Consider the following 26,595-nt stretch of genomic DNA (forward strand, 5'->3'; position numbering starts at 1 on the left):
TAAATGTTTGCTGTAGTGCATTAGGAATACCATATTTGCCTTTAGGAGTCATTCAGTCAGATCTTGTTCCTGTTGGTAGGAACTAAACATCGCCGTACTCCTTAATAAAACTTTGCCCTTGATACAGAAGAAAGGATTATTATTATTTCATACCCTTAATAATTTTAAATATATTTCTGTAACCATATGAAAGAAAAAGTGTTTGCATAGTGGTAGAGACTGACAGCTAGTTTCCTCTCATCATATTACTAAAACTCCCTCTAGAAAGAAATGAAGATGTTAAAACTTTCAGAATAATGTCCTTTTGCACATTTAAAAGGAATATTAATCAGTCAAACATTCTGACAGTGTATTTTATTTTAAAGAAAAAACCCAAACCCATTGGGTCAGACAGCAACCTCTTCCTCTGTTTTGCTTTTTGGACTTACATCTAGTGATGCTGATTAATAATCAACTCTTAATTTTCTAGGGTAATTACATATGACGGATCATTAGGATTGCCTAGAAGGAGTGATAAAAAATGTTATAACTTCTGATATTTTTTAAGACAGATTTTGCCAAGGGATTCTGTTTCCAGTACTAAGAGTCAGATAATAACTTACAAATTATTGTGACATAAGACAGAGACAGTAAATAAAATGTATCAGAATGGTTCAGTTTCTTTTCATTGATTTGTTATTAGTTGCTGCTTTTTTTGCTTGCTGAAGGGAAGAAAAATCTGATTACACTAAGTCCCCTATTGTAATAGTCAGAATACTTGACTATGTTTCTGTAAGTTTTTTGTAATGATCTGGGCCTGTGCTTCTTCAACTGTAAAATAGTTTTAATTTTTCACAGAGTTTTAAAGAGACACCATTAACTAATATTTAGGAAATACTTTGAAAACCACAGATGGAACTTTAAAAAAGTTAATTCTACATGAAGTGTGTTCCAGATATCTGTGTACGTTACTTGGATAATATTCTGCCAAATATGTAAGTATCAGTCAATCTGTAAGAGTGAAAACAAATTTGGAATTGCTAAAACTCAGTACATCATGGAAACTAATTAAATTAAGAGAAAATGGAATGTTTTGCTCCTGGTATGGAACAGAAACTACCTGACGTGATTATTCTTAGGCAAACTTCATCTTCCATATGTCAAGAATGAGTTTTTCTTTACAGACCGACCATAATGGGACAAGATCTGGACATGTAATTGTAAAAAAGGATTTAAAATCTGATTAACAAAGGAGTAGGCAAAGACACATTTTGTCTCTAACAGTGGTAAGTACAGACTGACACAGCTAACTTGGAGGGAAGGGCCCAGTTAAGAGTGTAGTTGTTCAAATTTGCGTGTATACACTTAAGAGAAGTATAAATCTCTTAGGACAGGAGTAATTGTAGGTTACAGCCATTTTACTCTGTGAATAAGGAACTTGCATTCCTGCTGTGTTTGACTATAGTCCTAACATGATGCCTCTAAATTTATGTCGTGAACAATATCACCTATTAAATGAGAAGTGAGCAGTGCTAGTAGCAAGTCCAGCTATTCTTTCTGCTTTAAATAAGTAGAAAAGGAAAAGAAAATACAGTATGTTAAACAAAAACAAAAAACCCCAAGGAAACACTGGCTTTCTGATTATTGAGATCTACTTTATTTTTGTAGTGTTACCCTGTTCATGACAAAGTAAATCAGTAAAACACTAAAACAACCAGACACAGTATAAGCAATGGATGAATGTGCCAAAATTCTCTTTGTGTTTTATACATAATGGCATAACAGCAGACAGCTCAAAAGCTGCAGATGAACCCTCAGTTTGTCAGGAGTTCAGGGGACAAAAAAGCAGCCTGCAGCTAGCTTTCTCTACCTATTCCTGGCACAAATACAGTAACTAAATGCTGTATTTTATTGCTGAATAGGAAGAAACAAACAGTGAAATTTTAACATCAAGCAAGAGCTAAAGCTGGCAGAAGAAAAACAGTAGCACTCAAAGAAAATACCAACAGCAAGGAGGGAGTAATATGGTCCAAAAATGAATAAAAGGCGAGGGACCACATCCAAACCCAGAATAGGTTGTAAAACATGGTCAGAGATAAAATATTCCCAGTGGAAGTTGGAGAGGCACTATATCTCATATTGTGGTCAAGTAGAGAATTCTGCAAATCATCCTTTATACTGCCACCAAATACCATTTTGTGTCTGTGCTGTTATCCCTTTTTTGGCATTTCATATTCTTTTCCATGCTTCTTAGGGGTTACTATTTTAGTTATTTGAATCCCTTTTTTGTTGGTGGTGAGCTGTTATAAAGAAAAATATATAGCATATGCTATGTATTTGCCTTATCAGTCAGAACACAAATTTTGACAAAACTTTAACAAATTTTGAATATGTTAATATGCACTGAATGAGGCATATCAGTGAAGTCTTTACTCTTAATTTAAATGTCTAGTTTTAATTTTAAAGGCCTTTTAGAATCCCTTATAATTACCTCCCAACAGTAAAACAAGAGTCCACAGCTCAAACATACCTACATGTCAGTACCCCAAATGGACACAAATGTGAGGTTATCTGACAGAAATGTAAATAAAGCAGATGTAGAGGTTAGGAATCTTGTTCTAGTGAAGTGCTGCATGTGTAGGTAGGTACAGATCAACAAAATGGCTAATGCAAAAGCCTGCTGCCACCTAAGTGCTGAGATGGTTCTGCTCCTCCTATGCCCATCCTGCTGGTCCCCCTCTGCATCCACTCTAGCACTTTTCAGACATGCTAAACAGGTTGTTTGATTAATGAACAGAAAATTAACATGATAAAGAAAACTTTCGTTTTCAGGTCTTTCAGAGGGTGAAATCAATCAAAAGGGCATTTCCAGGAAGAGCTAGACATAGCAGGGGAGAAATGTGACCTGCACAGCTGGATATGCAGGCAGACAATGAGGAGAAGGGCTTGGTGTCCACAGCCACCTCCTGTAGCAACAGCTGGCTCATACCTGTCACTGAACTACATCTTCAGAAAGAGAGAAATCCCTAAGAGCAAAAAAGAAGGAAGTAACAAAGCATGACATAACCTCTGTGATAATCAGATAATCTATGATAAACCTCTGTGCACCTGTCATTGAGTAAAAGTTGAAGAAAGTGAGCATTTATGTGAAATGCTAATAGTTGTGACTCTAACTCTAGGGAGGATTACTGTGTACACCCCTTAAAGAAAAAAAAATATAAAATTACACCAAATAAGTGATTAATCAGTTTCTGTTCTGAATGGAAACAATTTATGTTTTGTGATTTGTTTATGGCTACTGAGCTCACAGAAGGGATAGCAAAATTGATAGGAGTGGTTTTAACAAAATAGAAGCAAGTTCTGCTAAACCAAAGTAAATTAGGGATTCAGGAAAAATGCCTGGGGAAATATAAAATGGGAAAAAAACCCTAGGTATTGAAATGAAAGCCAAATAAAATTAAAGATAATCTGATACTTCCTCTCAAAAAAAACCCCAAAAAACCAAAAAACAACAACAACAACAACAAAAAAACCCACCAAAAACCACCAAAGAAAATCCAGAATCAGGACATGTATTCTGTGTTGTGTCCAAGAAATTTCTGTGGGTGTCCAGAAAAGCCAGTGTGCTTGTTTGCCTTTTCCAGTTGGAGCAGGCTGTGTAAATTCAAGGTGGTGTGCCAGGGAACACCATCCTAAAATGTCACCCAACAGCTCAGGGTAGGCTTTGGTGGGAAACTTTCACTGTATAGTTTTACAGCAGAGAGAAGTGAAAGAAAACACATAGGGGTGATCCCTAAGGCAGGAACAGATGAATTGCCATGAGTTGCCAAACTCAGGACAGTGACCAAGAGATTTTCCTTGAGATGAAGGCCTCTAATGAAGTATTTTTTTTGCAACCAAAAAAAACCCCACTGAAATTTGCTAGATGGAGAGCAAGACTGGAAAGATATCAACATTTTCTACATGTATCTCATCTGTCCTGTTGGACAGATTTTGCATTTTCATGAAATATATTGTTCTGCTTGGTTTTACAGTAAGATCAAAGATGATTCTTTTCTTTAAGAATAAATTCCTTGAAAATTCTGGCCCACTAGGATTTTCTGTAGTTGTCTAGGGAAGATTCCAGAATAAAACAGGCAGACAGAATAGGTGGTCAGTTACCTAACTCTTATTTAGAAAAGGTGTTCTCCAAAGAAAAATTTGGTCAAATTGCTGACAAACTGTAAGAAAATCTGATAGACTTGAAAAATCACAGTCATCGATCTCCAGGAAGAAAGATCTTGCTTTTTTATTTGGACCACACAAAGAATTTGCATAGGATTTGGGTATTTTTACAACTGTTATCTACTTTCTCTAAACTGAGACTTTGCTGGAACGGGTTCAATTTGCAGTGAATCAGTTTTAAATATTTAGGTAGAATTGTAATTGCACTTGAAATTGCTTGAAAATAAGATTAGATCCCTCTGAGTTTTGAAATTTGTGAAGCTGCAAACCTTAGAAGTGCAGCCCTGTGCACTTCTAAAATTATTTTGGCTTTTGAGTGGATAGAGAAATCATCCTAAATCCAATTTCTGGAACAGGGAATATAGCAGTAGTGGCAATATAATATTTGAGAGTTGATAAGTGATGACATCATCATTTAAAAAATGAAGACAGGTAGGTGTGTAAGAGATATAATGTAGATGTTGCTGTGACTAAAATATTAAGAGCATTTGTCTGTATTTTGGGTTCCAGCTCCCCAGTAGTTGTACTTGTGCACTCCTTTTGCGATGCAACAAAACAAAATAGAGTGTGTGTGTTGTCTTTGGTAAGTATATGACACATTTTCTTTTCTCTAAATATCTTGTTTGGTCACAATATTTCTTGGTTGCCTACAGAAGGAGCTTTTTATGATTCAGCTTGTAGAAAACAGTAAATGTCACCATGATATTTATCTGTGTATATTTTTAATCACATAACCTTATTACTTTCCTAGACCTAGATTTTTCTTCCTGATATAAAAACTGCTTCCTTTTTATGAGCAATCCCTTTGACAACAGTGGAACCAGTTATGATCAACATTACTATTCAGAGTGAGTAAGGGTTTTGCAATCTTGTCCTTAATATGTATATTTTCCACAATTTATTTATAAAATGGTCTTTTTGATTTTTTTCCCTATTTTGGGAAAAATTATCAGAAGAACAATTTTTCAATTGTTTACAGTAAATTCTTTATGATATAGTTAAGGAGAGGGGAAATTTTTTAATATCGTTGGTTCTTTATAGGTATAGTACACACAGAATTTTATTGTGGATTATGATTTTTTTTAAAAAAGCAGTTCTTTATTGTAACATATTTGGTTAATACAGTAATTATTAAACCCCAAAATTAGTGAAAATGTTAATGTTTTCTAAACAACTACCCAGAGAAAATGCAGTATCCATTACTGTTTAAGCTTCTGCATTGGCAGAAAGATGACAGATAAACTGGAATGTGTCAGTACTTCAATTCAGTTACATTGAAATGTAAAGACTCCAAAGGAATCTTTGTTAGGTTTTCAAAAAGCTAGCACTTGGATTCCTACCCAGCTGCAATGGCACAGTGCAGTACTGTCTGTTACTGGTGCCAGTTTCACACCATTGCCCAAAAAGGTTACTGAATACCCCTCACATCATTCAGGCTGCAGAATGAACTCCTCACTCAAATGAACATGTCTTCTCTCTATGAAGACAGTACACTGAAAGCATTTGCTAATTCATTCTCATTCTGTTGTGTTTAATGATAACTTTAATCCCTTTTTCTTTTTTAAGTCTTTTTTATTTTCCCTCCATTTTTATTTACCATAAACACAGTAATATTCTATGAGATAAAATTAATATTTATAGATGTTATCTTCCAATTGCACACATCACATTTTAACTTGATAGATTTCTGCTTTGGTCATTGAAAAGAAGGATAATCTGTATATTATTATCTGTATATTATTTTTTTTATAAAAGAAGTCTCTTGGCTCTATGCAAGAGAATCAGACTGGGAGACATTTGAGTTCTAGGGAGTTAGTTATAATAGCTAGGATGGTAGCTCAAATATGTGCATGGATTTAGCTGACATGGGTCTAAACCAAATTTTTCTTCCCCAAACGCCTACCTTCTGTACTAAGCAAAATTGCACTTGTACCTGAGCAGGTGCAGTTCACAGTCAAGCGTAAAATATAACACACCTAATTTTCAGTTCAAGTTCTGAGTTACATATGCTGGGGATACTCAATTCACCCTTATTGCTTCCCCTCAGAGGTGAGTATAGCTAAAACCAGGTCATCTACTCTCTATACCTCCCTTTCCAAATGGCACTGTGCCAGCAAAGAGCTATTTTGAGTTGCAATTGGATCTCACTGATTTTAGTGAAACCTCATTTGTCATAAAACTGGGAAATTCAGTTGGAAATCAAACTCCATATATTCTGTCACTGAAAAATTCAAATACTTGTCCTGCTATACAAAGCACTGATAGGTGTGGAAAAGCAAGCTCTAGAGTTCATAGGGTGGTATAATAAAGTTCTTCAGATGCTTGAAGAGCAATTGCATAACTTTTAATGTAAAGCAGTCTCAGAATTTCAGTCTATTTCAGATAGAAGGAAGATACAACTCTGTAGCATTATTTTAAAGTCAAATCAGGTGCAGTAGTGTAACCTTATCTGGAATATGAACAAAAGAGTGGCTGCCAAGAATTAATGAATGATCTGCTTCTGCCCATAGATGGCTGACCATAATGGTAAGGTGGTTTTCAAATGTTTGGTACCTTGTTTCAGTATTACCATTGCAAATTGAAGTGTGTTAATGATTTAAAAAACAAAACCGAACCAACTGTTGCTGAAAAAAATGTAGATTATCTTAAAGGTAAATCTTAATCATGTTCTCTGGAACATTTTTATGGGAAGCCTGAGGGATGCATAACCTATAGAGTGAATGAGTCTTAGTAAGTTTTTGGGAACATGTAGGTTTCAGCTGTCAGGCAAGAAGGGATGTATATGCTTCTTTTTGTTAGGATATATTACAATGTTATTGTCAATGTCCTTGTCTTACATATGTGGTTTTTAAAACAAAAGTACCCAATACCAACAGTGTTGTTGATAAAACTGCAAATACTCAAAATTATGAAGCTGTGAGGTGTGCTTTTATTCTGGTTTCTGGGGAATGGGACTATGCCATGTATTTTCTCCTGTATTTATTGAATACTGTGAACACTGGAATCCTGATCTTCTGTTGCTACTCACATAGGCAATTGTATTTTCTTAAATAAGAACAATTAATATTTATTACCTTTGTATTTTGGGTTTCATGATACAAATTCCCAGGTCATATTTTTATTCACAGCCTTAACATAAGAACACTGAAAGTCAATGAGTTTTATATTTTTCCATATATTAACTTACACACCTAGAATAACATGTGAGTTTGTGTTTTGAACACATTTTCTCTGAACTATGTAATTTTAGTTCTTAATTTTGCTTATAGATGATCTGCTAAGAGTTTAAGTAGAACAGTCGCTCATTAGCGTGTGACAAGGGTGAACAGGTTGATTGAAAAAAGTAATCAAAGAAGGCAGCTAAATCAATATGTTTTCAATGCTTGTCTATAGTTTTGACAAATTACTATCCAAAAAAGGGCATAAATTAAATTGGATCAAATTCTGATTTTCTCAGAAAGGTTGCCTCTATCACAAAAAGCATTGATTAAACGTGTTGAAACAAAATTCCTGTCAGTTTCAGTGTTCTTTAGGGGAGTTCCTATAGTAAGTATGTAAAAAAATGTATGATTTTTTTTTTTTTTTGCAACACTTGCTCTATCCCCAAAGTGACACAAGTGGGAAATCCCATCTGTGAATATCATCTGCTGCATGTTAAATTACTTTACTCAAATTTGGTTTAGTTGTATCAATCATCCTCAAGCTTAATGCAATTCCTGAGGAGGTGGTTAACCTTAATATCAGTTACTGGCAAGAGTTTAAATTACTATTTGTAACAAGGTACTGGGACATCCTATTTTACAGGAACATATTAGGTTTCCTCTAGTTAAACTGAATACTGAAATATAGATTCAAACCCACAAACTTGTGAAGAAACAAGTTCAGTTCAGGCACAGTAGAGTGATAAGACAATATTCTTTGCATTTAGAACAATACAGAAATACTTGAAAGTATTAATGTAATAGTAATATTTTGAGTATTTAAAAATGAATTTAATAATTTTAATTTGTTGAACTAAAGTATGAGAACAGATATCTCACTACCCACAAAAAAAAAATAAAAGCATTAAACTGCTCCTTTTAAGCAAGGAGCAGTTTAATGGTGAACCTTTCAAGATTTGAACCAACGATGACCAGAGAGGCAGCTGCTAATCAGTTGATAGAACCTCCTTGTATCCTCTGAAGTTGAATCAGCTCCTTCTGGATAAACCAAAACTGAACTTCATGACAGACCTTCATTTCTAAAATTGGATCAAGCTGACCAGCTGAAATGTATTAATTTATTATCTGCTATCAAACCAGAAATTTGAACCTTCTCATACCACTGAGGCTCTAAAGAGCTGGGAGTGACACTGCACTGTGTCTGTACTGTGTTTCAGGTAACCTTCTATTTTTATTATTTTTTTCAGATTGTAATCTGATTTTAACCATTAAAGCAAAATAAAAGCAAAGAAATCAGGATATCAATCCTTTTACTTCCTGATGATCTTTTTCTGAAAGGATCATATGACAGAATAATTTGTTTACTTTTCCAAGATTTGTACTAAAAAAAGGATCCATTCAACCAATGATGTCTGAAGTCATAATGCCAGATTATGAGTAGTGGTGCCAAATAATAAAAGGCAAAGCAGTCAAGCACAAAGTGAATGAAAAAAGTTATTTAAAATACAACAAACACAAAAAAGAAAAATTGTTCTGGGTATTGTTCTGACAAAAGGATGGCTGGAAGATTGATTTACAGAAGATAATATTGAATATATGTATAAGTTTTGGCTATTATATTCAGATTGAGAGAAATAAAATGGTAAATAACAATTCATTCTAGGTGACTAGACTTCATTTTCAAAGCATTCTCAACATATATAAAATATAATACACTAGAAAAAACACGGTCATGAAATTTATGGAAAAAAAACCTGCATACGATTTGATTAAAAAAATAAACAAAATAAAAAAAGCAAACATTTACATCAAGCTACATACTGTTCTGGAAGGAAGTTTGTGTCGAGGCTCACCCAGAGGCTTGTCAGAGATGTAATCTGACACATGCTAAGAGGGCTCTCTCTCCAGAGGCCTTTGAAAGAAAATGTGTTTCCTCTCATTCTCTCAAGATTATACAATATTTAGAAACAGTCAGTTTCTAAGCAGTTCCAACTTTAGTGCTTCCAGTCAGTCCCTGATGTAGGTTAGTCATGTATCATTTAAAACTAGCAATGCTAGAATAGCAAAACTCTGAAGCAAATTGTCAGGATAAAAAAATAGCTGATTTAAGCTTGAGAATGAATGTAGGCAGAACTGCACATAAGAAAGCGAAAACTTTACTCAGTATTAGTCTTTTACATCTTGACAGCTAAATTTATTACGCTATGGAATGGTCTCTCAGGGAAAGCAGTGAAAATTCAAATATTTGATATTTCTAAAATAGGTTTGGCAAATGTGTAGTGGGTGTACAAGAGCAAACAATTACTTTGGCAAAGAGAAAGACTATAGCTGTCACTCAAACTATCTCATAATCTTAATGGGTTCAGTTTCTGTTTAACACTGGCTCCAGCATGTATTTTTGTCAAACTAAGCAACTGCTCAGTAACGCAATTTTTAGACCTTATCAATTAATTTTGCAGTTTTGAAGTAGCATGGATAAAATGGACCAAATCAAATGGAGCAGCTCTTTTTGCACATGAAAAAAAACCAAACATGAAGAATGTGAAAACTCTTGTTTCATTCACTCTCTCTGACTCATAGAAGACATTTTGTTTGTTTTCCTAGATCAACAGATTTCCTTCTCCTGAGTTTGTGATTTGGGAAATAATTTATAAAATATATAGATGATTTCTAGAGGTCCCTTCCAACCCCAACAGTTCAGTGATCCTCAAACACACTTTTCCAATGAATGACCTTTGGCATCATCATAGTCAGGACCTAGGAACTTTTTTGGCTTTATGATGTAGTGGGAAAGCAGTAGGATTTATCACTGGCACAGTCTTCTCTGTGACCTTTTCTGAACAGACTACATGTTAAGTTAATTTGGCAATAGAGGTAAGTGGAATAGTTGGTTAAAATAGTTCATTTTAGGGGTGATTGAGGCTGTCACTGTTTCTCTTCAGTGAGGCTTCCTGACAAAGAGAACAGAGCCATCAGTTTCTTTTGCCTGACACCAAGTCCCAGTTTTTGCCACATACTACCATAGAAAAATATTAACAGATTTCCTGTAAGGAGCTGAATTTTCAGGTCTTCTTCTGCAATTATTTGATGCACTCTTTTTAATTGTAGATTCCCAGCTAACTCCCCATTTATAAAGCACCCCATTCCTCAGTTGCATCTTCAACCATTTTACACTTGTTTTTCCTTAGTTGCCTCCAGTTCTCCTCTCTTACACTTCAGATGGGATTGAAGCTTCCTTACAGAAGCTTTAGCAACTGGCAATCAGAATGGAGCTTTCTAACACACTGGTGACACAAGATGCAACTTTTCCTAGAAGATCTAAACAGTACTGGTTAGCCTCTGCAAATTGTCACAGTTCCCAAACCTGTGACAGAGCATCTGTCTCTGACAGAGGCTTTGTCTCTGCTAGGGAGAACATAGCTGCTACTCTGTCTTACTGTCTTCAACTGAAACTGACACCATTAACAAAAAAATAACAATTTTAATATCTTATCTATACATTGGCATATTACAGGCAGCCTTAGGAGTCATAAGTGACAAATCTAGCAGTCAGCTGTACTGAGGAAATATGTGACAAGTATGTAGAGGCAATATCTTTTCTTAGAATGCCTGTATAGTTGGAAAAAAACATACAATCCCTTCTTAAGTCTGTTGTAAAAGCAACAGACTTCAAAGTTAAATATGACTTGACAATGCCTGTTCAGTTTAATTTGTTTTGATTTCTCTTTACATTTGTGCCAAATTATTGGCTAGCAGTAACAGAAAAAGAAAAAAGAAATGAAAAAAAATTACCTTTTTATAAGCTCATTTGAGTAATATTTTCATTGCTGCCTTCCTGTACTTCTTCCTGCTATCAGCTGAATTATTTACTCCTGCCAGGTACTGGCTTTAACATTCTGTATCTTTAACCTGGCTAAGCCCTACCTAAACTGTCTTGTTGGTTTTAGATTGGTTTTAATTTTTTTGGGTTTTTTTCTGCAAAGCTAGGCAGAAAAAAACCAAAGTCAGACAAACTGATTCACCCAAATTTAATGGGGTGAATCAGTTTGTCTCGTGATCAAATTATCACCAGCACTTTTTTAAAGTAAACTGTAGGAATGTGGGCTAGTGCAGATGGGAATCAAAAGCAAAAGTTTCTCATTTGAGAAAGAAAAATCTTTCAGTCCCTGCTGTACTTCAGAAGCCTACCCTGAAGCCCTATGGGCAACTTGATGTTTGCTTTCAGAAACAATGGGAAAATTTCTAAAGCTTATGGACATAACTTTCGCTGTACATCCAGGATAGATGTGAGAGGTAAATGCATGGGTTTGTGGAATAAACAACTGAAAAATAGGACCCAGCATCCAAAGTACAGAGCACCTTTGGAAGTAAAATTTTGTTGTTAGAAGGAATTTCCTTAAGACAGAAATTCAGATTAAGCACTTTGCCAATATTTGCTGGGGCTAAATGCATGACAAACTAAGAAAATGACCTACCTATGGAAGGCATTCAGAAAGACCCAGAGAGAGAATAGAGCATGGCACTACCAACACCAAGCTTGTGGATTCAACCCCCACACAGATTTACATAAGGGTTGAATTCAGTGATCCTTGTGAATTCATTCCAACTCAGAATATTCTGTGAATCTGTGAATCTAAGCCCTTACCTTGCAATACACTGCTTTAACCACAAGAGACCAGAGTGCTAGGAAAAATGAGATTTGGGATTATAAGTAACAGAGGTTGTTTTAATTTATTAACATTTAGAGGAAAGAAAGACACAAAAATATTTTCTTTACCTAATAGAAAAAAAAAAAAACCAAAACAACCCTCATAAGACTTTAGATTCATCTGATTGCTTGGATAAAATAAAGGGTGAATTTTCTTTATGGATACAACAACTATAGACAAAAATATTGGTAACCCATGCTTATCTTCCTTAAACAACTTAAAAAAAAAGCTTTGATACTTCAGAATTTATTTATTCGATCCCTCTCTTCATATGATTAGGACATTTCATGTGGACCAAAACAACCCTCATAAGACTTTAGATTCATCTGATTGCTTGGATAAAATAAAGGGTGAATTTTCTTTATGGATACAACAACTATAGACAAAAATATTGGTAACCCATGCTTATCTTCCTTAAACAACTTAAAAAAAAAGCTTTGATACTTCAGAATTTATTTATTTGATCCCTCTCTTCATATCATTAGGACATTTCATGTGGAGAAAAGCAGATAAAGAGACATATAAACCTGGTTTTTTTGGCATTGTTGTTCTTTTTCCTCTAACTCTTCCGGTTGATGGTTGGTAAAGCAGTTCTATGTGCTCTTTCAGGTATATCTCCTGATCTGCTGCAGAGATAAATCGTGTTGGAGGAGTGTAGCTGTATAAACTTAGCGAGAAAGCTAAATCCCACCAAAATATTCTAGTCAACACTTTGACCTTGAATTCATTTTTGCTTTAAATGGTAAAAGGAAAAAAAAAAAGGTTTTGAAACAGAGATATGTACTTATTTTTAAAATCCTAACTTCTTTTCAGGATTTCAGGTCTTGTCTTTCTACTGATTCCCTGTTTCTTGTGGTTGTCTATCATAGAGAAGAAGCTGTATTTGTGGAAAACAGCAACTGGAGTCAAACTGAAGATTTTAAATGTTCTTTCCAGGCCTTTACCTCCCTTTCTTCTGGAAAACTGATTAAAAAAATTCCTTTTGAATCCCACTTTTACATTCCACTTCTCAGTCTTATGCTGTCTTTCATTTCTTTTTAAGCATTGAACTTTTCTTTTTAATTTTCAGTGGGGAAAAAAGAAGTAAGTAAGGAAGGAAGTGTTTTGATTCTGTTCTCCAATTTATTTTTTTTAAGTAAAAGTGAACATGGAAAGGAAAAAAAATCTTTTTTGAAGCATTATTGTTTCTAAATTGTAAAAATTCAAAATAATTAAACATCTTAACCTTTTTCAAATTCATTTTGCATAAGCATTTAGCCACTTTATTTTTTAATCTAAAACCAATAAATTGCAATTTTCCTCTTAGCTTTTTTCTATTTTTAGTGGAAGTCTGGTAGTTCAGGATGTCTTGTTATTGCATATGCACAGCACCCAGCAAAGTAGAATCTGAATGATATTAAAATTGTAGATATGCCAGAAGCAAACTCTTAGTAAGTAAAGTGACAGTAGGAAATAGAGCCTTTAATTATTTTACAGTGGATAAATTTGGTTGAAATTAAAATGTGTAAGTTACCTGTTGAAAATGTATGTAGTTACCTATGCATAAAATTCTTTAAAAATGGGAAAAAATTATAGCTAGAGAATTATCTGGTTTTACTTAAATTCTGAGAAGTTAGTATGTCAAGCCACTAGATACTCATACCAGAGCGTATACCATTAATTTGGATTTATTATGTTAATTAAAGTGAACTAAAGAATCACATGGAACTGTTTTTTGGTGTGTTTTTTTTTTTTCTTAAATATAAAATGACCATTCACAAAGTATTAATATACAATTGATCCTGGGAAATTCACAAGCTGAATTTCCTGTTCAACAAAAATACCATGTGAGGTGAGAAATTGTTCTTAATGTGGCAAAAGACTCAGAAACATTTGCCTCCATTTTTCTTTCAGTATTATTGCAATTTAGGTTTAGTCGAATATTAGTAAATGCTGGAGGGTGATACTCAAATTCTGGTGCATTCTGTTGCCACTCAAACTCATGCTGCTCTGCCCCCTGTCCCGTCCTGTTCCATCAACAATGAGCTTGTTTTTTTTCTCAACAGAGCAGCTTCCTGCTTTTCATGAAAGCATTTCGTTCAGCTACCACCTTAATATTCCTTTTTCTGAAATTTGTATGGAGTGTGGAGCTCCTTTGAACAACAGAGAGAAGACATACAGAGAGCAGGACTGGGAGAAGAACAGAGATAGCTGCCATCTGCCACTTTAGCTAAACTGAAGCAAATTGAAAAGGCTCTTCAGCACAAGTTCTTCTTTCTGGGGAACAAAACCCCTTCAGTTAAAAATGCGCTCTTTTTCTGACATTGTAACTTTCTTTTACTGACTGAACAGGGATATTTTAGAAAATCAGGGTACTGTGTATGACACCAAATTTAGTTGGAACTGGGAGAAAAAAAATGTGTTCCAAAGCCATTGATAGAATTTAGTTTTGGAAGGTATGCAAACCAACCCAAACACTCCATATTTTCATGTTGAATGCTACAATAATGAAAAGGAAAAGTAGTCCTGTAAAAGAGGGGAATATGCTGTTAGGATTAATGCAATGAGAGAGAGAGCTGAGAAACTGCAAATTCTAGCACTAACTTACATGAGCAGTCCCTATTGTCCTTTTCATCTATTGAGCAAGTAGGAACTCAGAACATGTTTATGTCTGTTGGAGAACAAAATGTGTTTGGGACTTGGATCAGTCACTAGCTGTAGTCATTGTGCAAGTCTTTTGTCTCTGAGAATCACAAAGACTGAAATCACTGAAGGCAAGGCTCAGCCTTATTCCATACGGTTCTGGAAGATTTGTAGTTTCTGTTATTATCCTTTTCAGATCTGAAGAAAATTTAACTAAGGGTAAATTTTGGCCAAATTTATAGTTTCAGCATAATAAAGTTATGAGATGCAAAGAGGTAATAATGATTTCCAGGAAAATGTCCAAGAAGCATGCTGTTTATGCTGTATGCAGAATCAATTCAGAGTCCATATAAGCATCTAGATAAACTTTTGCATGCAGCGAATAACTAGCAGTAGCTGTGACAGTTATGAAGATGAATGGGAGACTTTTAAAATTGGAAGTCCATTATTTAGCTTGTGAAATTTACCTATTTAGATGATTAAATGTTTATTAGAATATAGAATCTTTTAGGTAATACTTAAACACATTTCCTTTCTGAACATTTTTCTTATTTTGTGATATAATTTACAATGATATTTGAAGGAAAAAAGACAGTATCTGGCAAGCCAGAAGGTGCTCCTGTGACAAAAGGACTTTCCTTCCTCTGGTGCCTGGGAAAATCAGAGAAGTCTGGCTTTGATAGATGTCTAAAAAGATATGAGCAGAGTGACCTGAAGTGATTGTAGCCAGGAGGCTGAATATCCCCCTTAGTCTTCCATTTTCCAGGCCACATACAGGCTGCTGCAAACAGTTCCTCTCCCAAAGCAAGACAACATCTGGCTGGGGCAAACCTAAAGGATGGTCACCAGGCTGGTTGGAAGTGGATTACTTGCCCTGTGAGGAGAGGCTGTATCTCAGAATATAACTGAAGTACAAATGTCTGTAACAATGAACAACCATTTAGGTAGTACAACATAAGTTTTTAGGTTATCCAAAGTGATGAAACTCCTTGATCCATTAAGAATGGTTACAGAAAAATTTTAGTCGATATTTAGATGATGATAAAATATACTGAAGAGGTTGCAGAGTTGTTGTTCACTGGAGTCAATCAGATTCAGGATGCCCCTCACACCACATGTAATCTACCCAGACTGGATAGATTACACACATGGGATTGTACAGACCAAATGCTGTATAGCCTGCATGAGCATATGTATCTGAAAAGCCCTTTCATTTAGGCAAACAGCAGCTGTTTTGCATTGCATTAATAGTAAAATTGAGCTATTTAGAGTCTAGGAACCTACTGAGTGTTTGCTATTGCTCAAAGAATTCAATTACTTTATAATAACAACATGTCTTACAATATAAGGTCTAGGAATGTCTTTTCCTCGTACTAAAAAAAACCATTCTGATTCTAAAAGAAATGGAATGGCAGCCTTGGAAGAACTCATACACAAATTTTTTGTATAAAATACCAGAATTGTTCTTATCAATTTACATTTGATTAGTTTTCGTGCAGAAATTGAGATAGGTTGTACATTTCACACATAGGTCAAGAACTCATTTTAGCAGTTAAAATGAATTGCCTAAGTTAAGCATTTCAGCCTGAAAGATTAAAGTGGCAAAAAAACCCAGAAAGCCTTTTTTTTTTTCCTGTTCCTTCAATAATTTCTAAGTAAATCCTGAACAGCTATAGATTATTGCAAGATTGTGTCACTTTGCATGTAATTAAGAAGATATTTATGAATTGTGATAAAAACATTCCATGTAGGGCTAACACACATCCTGAAAGTGTCATAGGTAGTTCCTCTTAATAATTTATTATGGCTACTGACAGTGTGGCACATTGACCTGTGGTTTGCATTGAACACCAACTGCCATCTGCGCTGATGTATTATCTGCCAACATCATTGCCTCCAGATACCAAAACACATTTAGTAGAGAGTGGCAAGGCATTTCCTGTTTGTGATATTCCAGGTTAAGGAAACTTGTGAAATTATTAGGAGAAATTGCAGGCAGTTAGGTGGAACTGAATTCTTTTAGGGCTGTGAATTTCAATGAGAATAAAGAATGCAGAAGAGCTGAAAAATACTTTCATTTCTCTTTCACAAATTGTAGATTTCTTGGTCTTGGAAAACTAAATGTCAGAGTAAAATGAGAGTTTCACAGTTATGGCATTTCAGATTTAACAGAAAAAAATAAGCCTTTTCTTATTACAGTTTAATATCATTTCAAGAAGGCTTTTAGATTTTATTTCATTATTTTATTTAGGCATTCTCTAATAGTTTACTTGCTCTTCATTAATTAACCATTAGTTAACATGAAAGCAATGAAACCAGTGCACTGGGAAGCAAAAGATACTACTTACCAAACTGGAGACACCAAATAAACCTTTGTTTATCCTGAGACCAAAACCAGAAGTGCTGGGAACATGGACCAGAGACAAACGATTTTATTTCCTTATTTTTTCCATGAATGACATTATATATATAGCAATTTGTGTGATTAAATTTTACCATCTTAAGTTATGCTCAGATTTTAGCAGGCATAAGGGATGTGTCCTAATTAATGAAATAGGAATCAGGAATTTGTACTAAGGTTTATCTCTGCACTGACATAATTTGATAGAATTTGATTTGCATGTGTGCAACAGTGCTTGGCATAGGCTAATCTAGAATGTGTCCTGTGAGAACTCCCAGATGGAAATAGTGTTGAATGCTTTATAAAATCATGTCCAAGAAATCATGACGTTTCCAATGACATTAGTTCAATGTATGGTACCGTGTGTGCAGTACATGGCTGGAAAATACATATTGGAAATGCTGAACTTCCAGTGCATGGCAAGGCAACCTGTGCACTACACAAAACAAACAAGAAAACAAACAATATTTCCTGGGAGCATCAGGGTCTAACTCTACAAGCTATTTGCAGTGGAAACATGTATGTAGTTTGAATATTTGGGTTTGCCATGTATTGGTGGAGCTACTGCATGTGATCTGCAATGTATCAGAATATTTATTCTAAATATTTTTGATTTTAAGTGGAAGAAATACATGAATTTTAAGAGGAAGACTTGAAGTAATAAAGAAGAAAAACCCAAATATTTTGTGAGCTGATACTAAAGGAAAGTACTTGCATACTTTCCTGTGGTAAACCACCTTTAAGTCCAGTTTTTGTTTTCCTTTTAAGTTAAATGGGGAGGTGGTGGAGAGAAAATGCAATAGAAAATTATATTTTAGGCTATTTTCACTGTAAACCTAAAATAAAAATAAATGAAGAATACAAATTAAGGTTTCCATGGCAATAGTAGTTTGCCAATATTATGTATCTGAAGCATTTGCAACTGTTGACTGGACTGCTGTGTAATTCGCTGAGCAATTTGTGCATTTATGAGTTAATGACTCTATGGAAACCTTTGGCTGTTATGTTTATGGACTACAATGGAATAAATCAGCTCATTTTCAATTTGGTACTGTTTTTCATCAGTTTTCAATAGCTGAAAACTTTCCATATATTAAAGAATTAGAGCTTCAGATTTTTTTACTATAGTTGACTCTTAGTTTCTGACATGTTTACTTGCCAGTAAGACCTGGGTGTACTCCCCTTCCTGTCCCTGGAGACCTTTTTCCTCCCTGCCCCCATGCCTAATTGTTGTAAACAGAACTAGTTGAAAAAAACCTATAATTAGTTCTCTATTGTCCTTAATAAATTAAAGCTAAAGACACTTAGTTGGTCTTGTGGTGCATGTTCTCTCCATTGGCACCATAATGATCATTCAATTGCTTTTAAAATATGTTTCTACATTTAGGTATATTTACATATTCCTAAGTCTTTTGACCCTTTTAATCTTGAAGATGTTAACAAGTCTCAGCCTTAGTTAGCTGGGTATCTAACTAGCTTAGCTAGTCCCTCTAACTAGACCAAATAAGCACAAACAGAGACTGTTGCTTTAATTTCATAACTAAACCCTCAAAACCAAATAATTTTATAACCTGGAAACATTGAAGGATGTGGTGAGAGGTATGTCAGTCACAGCCAGAAGATCATTTTTACCACCGGATCTGATTACTGCTGGCCGTTGTCTCCAGGAGAGCAAGGGCTTTCAGTTTGACTAAATCACAACTAACACCCTATTGAATCAGAAGCAAAACTCCTACTAACTCTGAATAGATATTTAGGCATTGAATAAAAATTTAATACAGTAGTTGAGATGAAAATGAGACTCTGAGCTTTTTAACTTGCTGCTGAGCATAGCATTGCAGCAACTATTCTTTGATTTTTAATGCTGAAGGAAGTGAGGCATGGACAATTACCTGGACTCACAGATGGGACTTCCCAGAGACATTTTCAAAGAAGCTGCATGGATATTAAAGAATCATTATTCTCTTTTCCTGTTTTATGAAGAGTTTTGTTTACTACTGTAGTGCTCCAAACTACTGCTGGTGTAGACCTTTGATTACTCTGGAGTAAATGAGTACATTACATGAGCTACAGGCCAGTCATCTACACATATATAGATCCTATAGACAAGCAAAAGTAAATTATATCTCAAAGTCCTGAAAGGTGGGAGAATAACATAAATCTAATTTATTTAAAAAATGTGGTGAAAGGCATTTAAGCAGGGAGTTTGTTTGTTTGTTTGTTTGTTTTTCATAAATAAGGTAGTTAACATGATGATGTGGGGACTGTGAGTGGTATCCAGTACTGCATTCCTGTTGCATCTGGTGTTGTATGTTCAGAATTAGGAAATAGTGAATAAACAAGAATTTTCTACTGATATATTAGACAAAAATAAATCACTACATCCCCGTATTAAAGAAAACAAAAAATTGTGTGTTGCCATTCTTTGAACAAGAACTATTTTTTGGTCAGCTGAAATATTTTTATGTAAATCTCAGAATTTATTAAAAAAATATTGCATTTCAAAACACTTTAAAAAATGAACGATTTCACTATTAGTTTGCCAAAGGAAAAAACCAAAAAAACCCTAACAAGTAAAATTTAGAGATTCTTTTAAATTTTTTCCCTTCAGTTGACAAGTCCTTAATGGGACATAGAGCAATGTATTCACAACAAGTGAAGAGAACACTTGTAGCTAGTCTCTAGAGTGGACTCTTCACAATTAACTAGCTAGCAGCTTTTAAGAACTTTGTGGTTTATTAAGTGTTCATAAAATGAAGCAAGACTGCATAAACTTTTTCCGCACTGCTCATTTCTTTAAATAGTCAGTAACTCATTCATCCTCTATATTTAGCTAATAGGAAAGGAAGAAACAGTGTATTTAGTTTATCTATATAAAATTAACTAATACAGCTTGGATAATGGGCATTCTGGATGAATATAGCATCCAACATTTACAGTAACTAAATTAATGGTTGCTTTTCAACTGCACATGAAAATACTACAAATTACAAGTGTCAGTTCATGAAAAGTAGCTGAATTTATTAAAAACAAGTTCAATGAGTACATTGTAAAAACACTGAGAAATCAACATATGATGCTGGATTGTTTTCACTACTTTGTGTAATCTGTGTACATCCTCTCATTTATAGAGAGACACACCATATATATATGTATATGTATGTATGTATGTATAAACCTATATCATCAGTAGAAGCCTCTGATGACAGCAACTTAAAAACCTCATTTGCATAGGCTACTTTAATGTATGTAAAAGTACTTTTCTGTATGTAAAACCAATTTCCCTTACTTTACTAGAATCCACGATTTTGAAGTTAAAGTGGAGAAGTAGCCCTAATTCCCAGTGCTATATGGGATTAGAAGGTATTCATTCTCTCATTTTATAGAATAAGGAAGCCTTTCTTTGTCTATACTGGGATAGTCTTAATCACAATTTTATCCATAGGGCAATTCCAGTTTCAATAATAGAGAAGGATTTAATTTTTCATCATTGACAGTTGGATTAAATGATGGTATGTTTACACACCAAAATTTTCTGTACTAATGCAACAGTCTTTAGTGACTTGAATGCTATGTTTATTATAGATTCAGTATTGACTGCTAGACATTCTGCTAAATAACTACTTATATCTTTTAATCTGACTGGCTTTGTCCCACTTTTTGTGAACTTTCTTGTCCTCCAACAGTGCCAGGTTTTGAAAGAGAGGAAAAATATATTGTAAGTAATGATATGGAGTAAAAATAAATTAAAATTAAATGAGAACTTTCAGATCAGAACAGTCAAAAATGTGTGAATTTCACAGGAACTCCATCAGGAAAATAGTATTTGAAAAACAGGCTGATACTTTAATGTGAAGGGTTTCTGTGACCCTCATGGCAATATATTAGCTGTTTTAGCTTCTCAGAATTTAATGACAAAGCTTCTTTGAAGGATAAAAGTTGTGCTCATCTTCTGCCAGATTTTCCTAAAAGAGTAGCCTGAGATACAAGATACAAACATCAGCTCTGGTCATAGAACTAAAGGTGCTTATTGCTATGAATTTGTCTTCCAGTAAAGAAATGCTCTTGTCACTTGATATAGCAAAGGCATTTTGGGTGGTCCCATCACTGACAGGATGGAGAATTTTCCTTTAGAAAACTTCTGAAGCCAAGGGTGCAATACAGTATTCCCTGTAGGTAGATCATAAAAGTGAGAATGGAAAATCAATACAGCATGACACGTGAGATACATGCATCACAGCAAAACTCAAGGGGTTAAGAACTTGCTGTTTATCATATCTTTCTTCATTACTTTCTAATGAAGAAAGTATTGAATATAATAAATATATTATCTCACTGACAAACTGCTGCTTCTAAACACAAACAAATTCTCATCCATGTCTTCTAATCTATTTTGCAGTTCTCAGCTGTAAAGAGATAGAACAAGAAGAACAAAAGTCTGAAACAAGGTCATGAAAGTGGCTTTTGTGGACATGCCAAAGAGGAGATCTGAACATGTGGAGGTGAATATCAAAAAATTAAATATGTCTGCTCTCTCATTCCTAACTTAGATATTCTTAACAGAATAGTTCAGAGTAATTTTTATATTCATTTTTAAAAATTGATTTCCAAAGAATTATTTGTTGTAAATATTTTTCTGGTCATCTCCCTACCCCCCAACACTACAGTAATTTTAGTGTTTAGAAGGGAGATTTTTTTTTTGGTAGGTAGTTTATATTTGAGTTAAACAACCTACAAGATTGCCTGAAGACTCAAATATTTTCAGATCCTCTGATGTTGAATCAAAACCAATATCAAAACAGAGGGCTAGGCCTAGAACATTGGCAAGGAAAGAATTTAACTCTGTAACTAAGACTGAGCATTGCTAAAACAATAGAAAAATATAATAGACCCTGAAAAGTAAATGATTGCATACTATAGTAAACTCTGCAAGTAATAACTTTGATGCTCTAGTTGCTATTATTATTATTATTATTATTATTATTATTATTATTATTATTTTGTTTATTTATTTCAACTCTGAAAACAGTAATTTACCTTTTGCCCCTTGATGACCCATGTCTCAATCCACTCCAATCTACATCTCAGGAGACCATTTCATGGAGAGTCATCCTTCCTCAGAAGGCATAAACATGTAAAGGCATTGTAAAAACAGCTCCAGCAGAGCTGTTTTAAGAGAAGCATCCTGAAGTCAGCTCATGTGCCCAGAGTTAAAGGCCAGTGACTGCTGTGCCAGTACACAGACTTGAGAGTAGGATGGAGACAAAACCATCACAGCAGCATATGGGAAAAATCTAAGGAAAACAAGAACAGGATAGGTGAGGTGTCCCAAAGATAATGTTCAGTTTAGGCAACAAACACATCACTTTAGAAAGTGACTAATTCTGCATAAAAATGAAGACACTAAGTGAGAGCTAAATAACATAACAAACTTCCTCTGACCTGAAGTCATGATGTGAAATGATGTTGCTGCCAGGCTCATGCAAAGGATAACTTTTTAATTTCTGTCTCATTCAAGCACTTTGAAGGTGTAGATAAGCGCCTTTTGTAATTCATGCCTGAAGTGTTAGGACACTTTTGCCCAGTCATAGGTCAGCATTGAGCATTAGCTGGCCCATGTAACTGAAGATGCTTTTTTTGCACAAATGGAGATGATCACTACTGTATTTGGATTAAAATGAACAAAGCAATGCATGTGCTTTCACACATCCACAGCCATGAGCAATCAAGTATATTAATGCAGGTCTGAAAACAACTCTACAGTGCAGGAAGCAGTGGGAGCATTGCTTCAGAAGGAAGCCAAGAGAGAGATAAGGAGAGCTGCTTTTAGGCTCAGAGCTGACCAAAAACCAGACTTGGATTTATGAATAAAGAGGTGGTCTTCCCTCATTTGTTCTCTTTGAAGAAGGAGACTCTGTAATCTTCCCTTAAAAATCAGCAGAGTTATATTAAAGAGAAACCTGTAATAATTTCCTTTGGTTTGGTTTGGTTTGGTTTGGTTTGGTTTGGTTTGGTTTGGTTTGGTTTGGTTTGGTTTGGTTTGGTTTGGTTTGTTGTTGCTGCTGTTGGGGACAGCCTGACACTGGCTCATTCCCAGCAGCAGCAACAGCTCATCTGGGAAGTTATCTTTGTATATAGCTTTGCATATCTTGACATTATCTACTTACATTTGGTTTAAGATGCAAAGGAACACTTTTCAAGAATATGACTTGAAAATAATTTGTACTAAACATTGCACACTTAATTATGGCACTTAGAACCAAAGCATGTTCTTGTATGTTATGGAAAGTGTCCAATTCCTCTGAATAAACAATCTTTTCTCTGTGTGACTCTTTTCCTTCCACTCATTTACAGATCCCACATCATGCTTCTTTACAGAGACGTGCATTGTTCTTTGGGGGGAAATAATCCTGTCAGCCCAGCTTGTGTGATGGTTTTATAAAGATTTACATGGAAAAATGTCACACAGTAAGACACTACCACCTCTGCTGAGCCATGCAAGAGCTTGGGAGGAGGGATTGCTGATTCTTACATGCCTACAGAAAATGAGAAGATCAGAGATACAAATGTGAACTGGAAAAGGGGACACGTATGAACATGTTAAATAAGTGTATTAGCCTATAAGTTCTGGTAAAAATGTGTTGTCTTGAAGGCATAGCTACTGTAGGTCATGTAGTAGTTTGTCTCCTCTGCTTGTATGTCTAGAGGCACATAGATATCACACAAAACTGTCCTCTCTGGAATAATATACAAAATTAAAGTAAAACCTGTCAGATTGTTACAAATATGGGGGTTTGGTCTACTCCTAGACATGCAGCTTAGCTGAAGAAAGTGTAGAAAAAGGTGTACAAAAATTTTTAGGTAATGCTCTCTATAACTAAGAGGAGATTCCCCATGTGGATAGACTTCCTTGGCTGAAGCTGGTAGGACAAAGATTTTCTGCTTCAACAAACAGGGTCAGGCTCCCCTTTTACTAATAATGCTAAATATTTCTGCTGTCAGTGGAGTTTAACATTTTTAAAATAGGCAACAGGAAACATCCATAGCCATAAATCTTAGTACTTTTCCAAACTGAGAAATAAACTATTTCTTGGGTAATTTTGCTTTTTTTTGCACCATTTGTACATTCGATGTAAATTAAAATGTTTAAATCGCAGAAAAAAGAATTGTGAAAAGATGGCAGAAATCATGTCAAGCAGAAAAACTGAGATCTACTTTACACATCACTAGTGCTTCTCTGTTTAAATTGTGCTTGCTATTAGCTTCCACAGTGCTAAGTGCTTTAGATAATGTACTTTTCAAGGAAATTAAGAAAAACATCAAAAAATACCCAGAGAGTGTGTAGGTAGCTTCCATTAGCAGTAATGGGAGTTTGGGCACAGTCACAACTTACAAAATCCTCAGTTTAAAACCTGTTTATCAGATACTTGTTGCAGGCTGGGAGTGGGAACACAGGAGCACTGAATTAACACAACACCTTTCCAGACACATAATCTTTACAGGAAGCAAATTTACTATTTTTTTTTTTCAAGTTCAGAATGTGTTTTCTTTTCAATAATTTTTATCCTGAATAAGCTTTTAAAAATTGATATAGGAATAGGAAAAAAAAAGGTTTCCTATTTGTTTTTTTTTTTTTTTTTTTCCGGCTAAGAGAGTAGCCGCAGATTTTATTATTTCAGTGTCATTTAAGGGCAGTTTGTCTACACACGAGATTGAAAGCCCTTAATGAAGTGCTGAAAGTATATTTAGTTATTTAAGGGTAAGACTGACTATGTTGTGTGAGATGTAGTACAGACTGTGTCTTTAGCACAGGATTTGTGAAGTGGACACATGCCAGAAATCCACCAGATGTAATAAATTGTCTTGGGAAGTTCCTCTGTTAAATAATTGACAGTAACCTGAGGCTGAGTATTCATGAATTTGTTCAGCTTAAGTGGATGTCTTAAAAAATCGTTTACATCTGGGCATTTTTACAATATTTTATGTAACAATGAAACTTCCTTCTGAGCCTGGAAGGATGATCATTACAAACCAGAGCCTCTTGAGGCTGCCACCTACCGGGACAGAGGGAGAACACACGGAGTCCAGCAGGGCAATCCAGGGCATCAGTGGTGCAGCTTCAGGATTTCTGCCATTTAGAGAGAGTTTAGGAGGATTTCCAACCCCCCTCCCCCGCCATTACATTTAAGAAAATATTCTGGACCGGCAGTGGTGAAAAAAATCTATTTTTCAGACCAAGACTCTAGGTTATTTGAGAAGTATTTGCAAATAGAATTTTTCAAACTATTTGTGAATGCCAGTGCAAGATCACATTTTCTAGAATGGTTGTGTGTGCATGAAGGCACATGTGTTCAGCACATCCAAAATCATCCTTGGCAGCTCTACAAATACAATTCGGGCACTACCTGCACAGAGCCTCAGCTGTGGGAGCTCAGGGATAGGCTGAGATAGTAGTAGAGATATTAGATTTGATACATAACTGAGCAGCACTCAAAACTGAGTGGTTCAGAGAGATCCTAACTTTCCATTTATCATGTGGATAATAAGTATGACTAATACTTTTGGATAGATTTGATAATTTGCATTATTATTGCAAAAATCCAAGAATTGGAGTGGAGAAAACATCAAAAATTTGGTTAAAGAAAAAAACATGAGATAAAGTTATTCCAGGATTCAGTTTAAATAGAACTGGGTGGGGGGGGAGTTTCAGTTAAACTTTTTAGCAAGTAAGAAACCCCTAATTATCAGAATAAGTGTAAATCATTTTTTTTGGTAGATATTGAAACAGCTGCTTGGAATTTGCATCTCTTTTTTTCTGTTTTTTATGTTCTTCTGACTTATCAAAGTTTTTCTAATTCACAATTTTTGACAAAGCATAATCTGCATATTCTTTTAAAAAGAAATATGATACCCTTAATATTTATTTAGACTAACAACTAAAAAAAAACCCCAGAGATGCAATTTTGGTGTGCAAAGATTTATCTATGTACAAATATTTTTTTCATGAAATTATCATTTTCATAATACATCACACAGAAGATAATGGACCAAATAGTTACTTTAAAGTCAGAGCTGATGCTGGCATTGACACAAAGTCTTTATTATCCTGCAGGTATCTATACTGTGAATTTCTCCTGAAACTCAACATCACAGTGATAGAATTTGCTCTACATTCTTATTATCTCTGCATCAGGACTTTACAGAGATCGAAATGGATATACAGTTTGACTTCTGTCACTTTGCTTCCACTGGACTGCTTAATTGCAGTAGCTGTTACTTGTCTCCACTGTTGTGAAGGTCATAGAACAATTTCCATGATATCCTGGTGTTCTCACAGCTTTCTGACACATCTCCCTTTGGAGCTGAAGTGTTCTGTGCTTGGTCTCTGTACCAAGAGCAAAGTCCCTGTGGTTGTTTTAAATTCCTCAGAGAATTAAAAGAAACACATGCTCTTTTTAAGCTGTCCTTTTTCAGCTGAAGACCCGGGAAGTTACATAAT

Source organism: Passer montanus, unplaced genomic scaffold, assembly GCF_014805655.1.
Source record: "Passer montanus isolate IOZ18808 unplaced genomic scaffold, ASM1480565v1 scaffold92, whole genome shotgun sequence".
In the NCBI taxonomy this organism is placed as follows: Eukaryota; Metazoa; Chordata; class Aves; order Passeriformes; family Passeridae; genus Passer; species Passer montanus.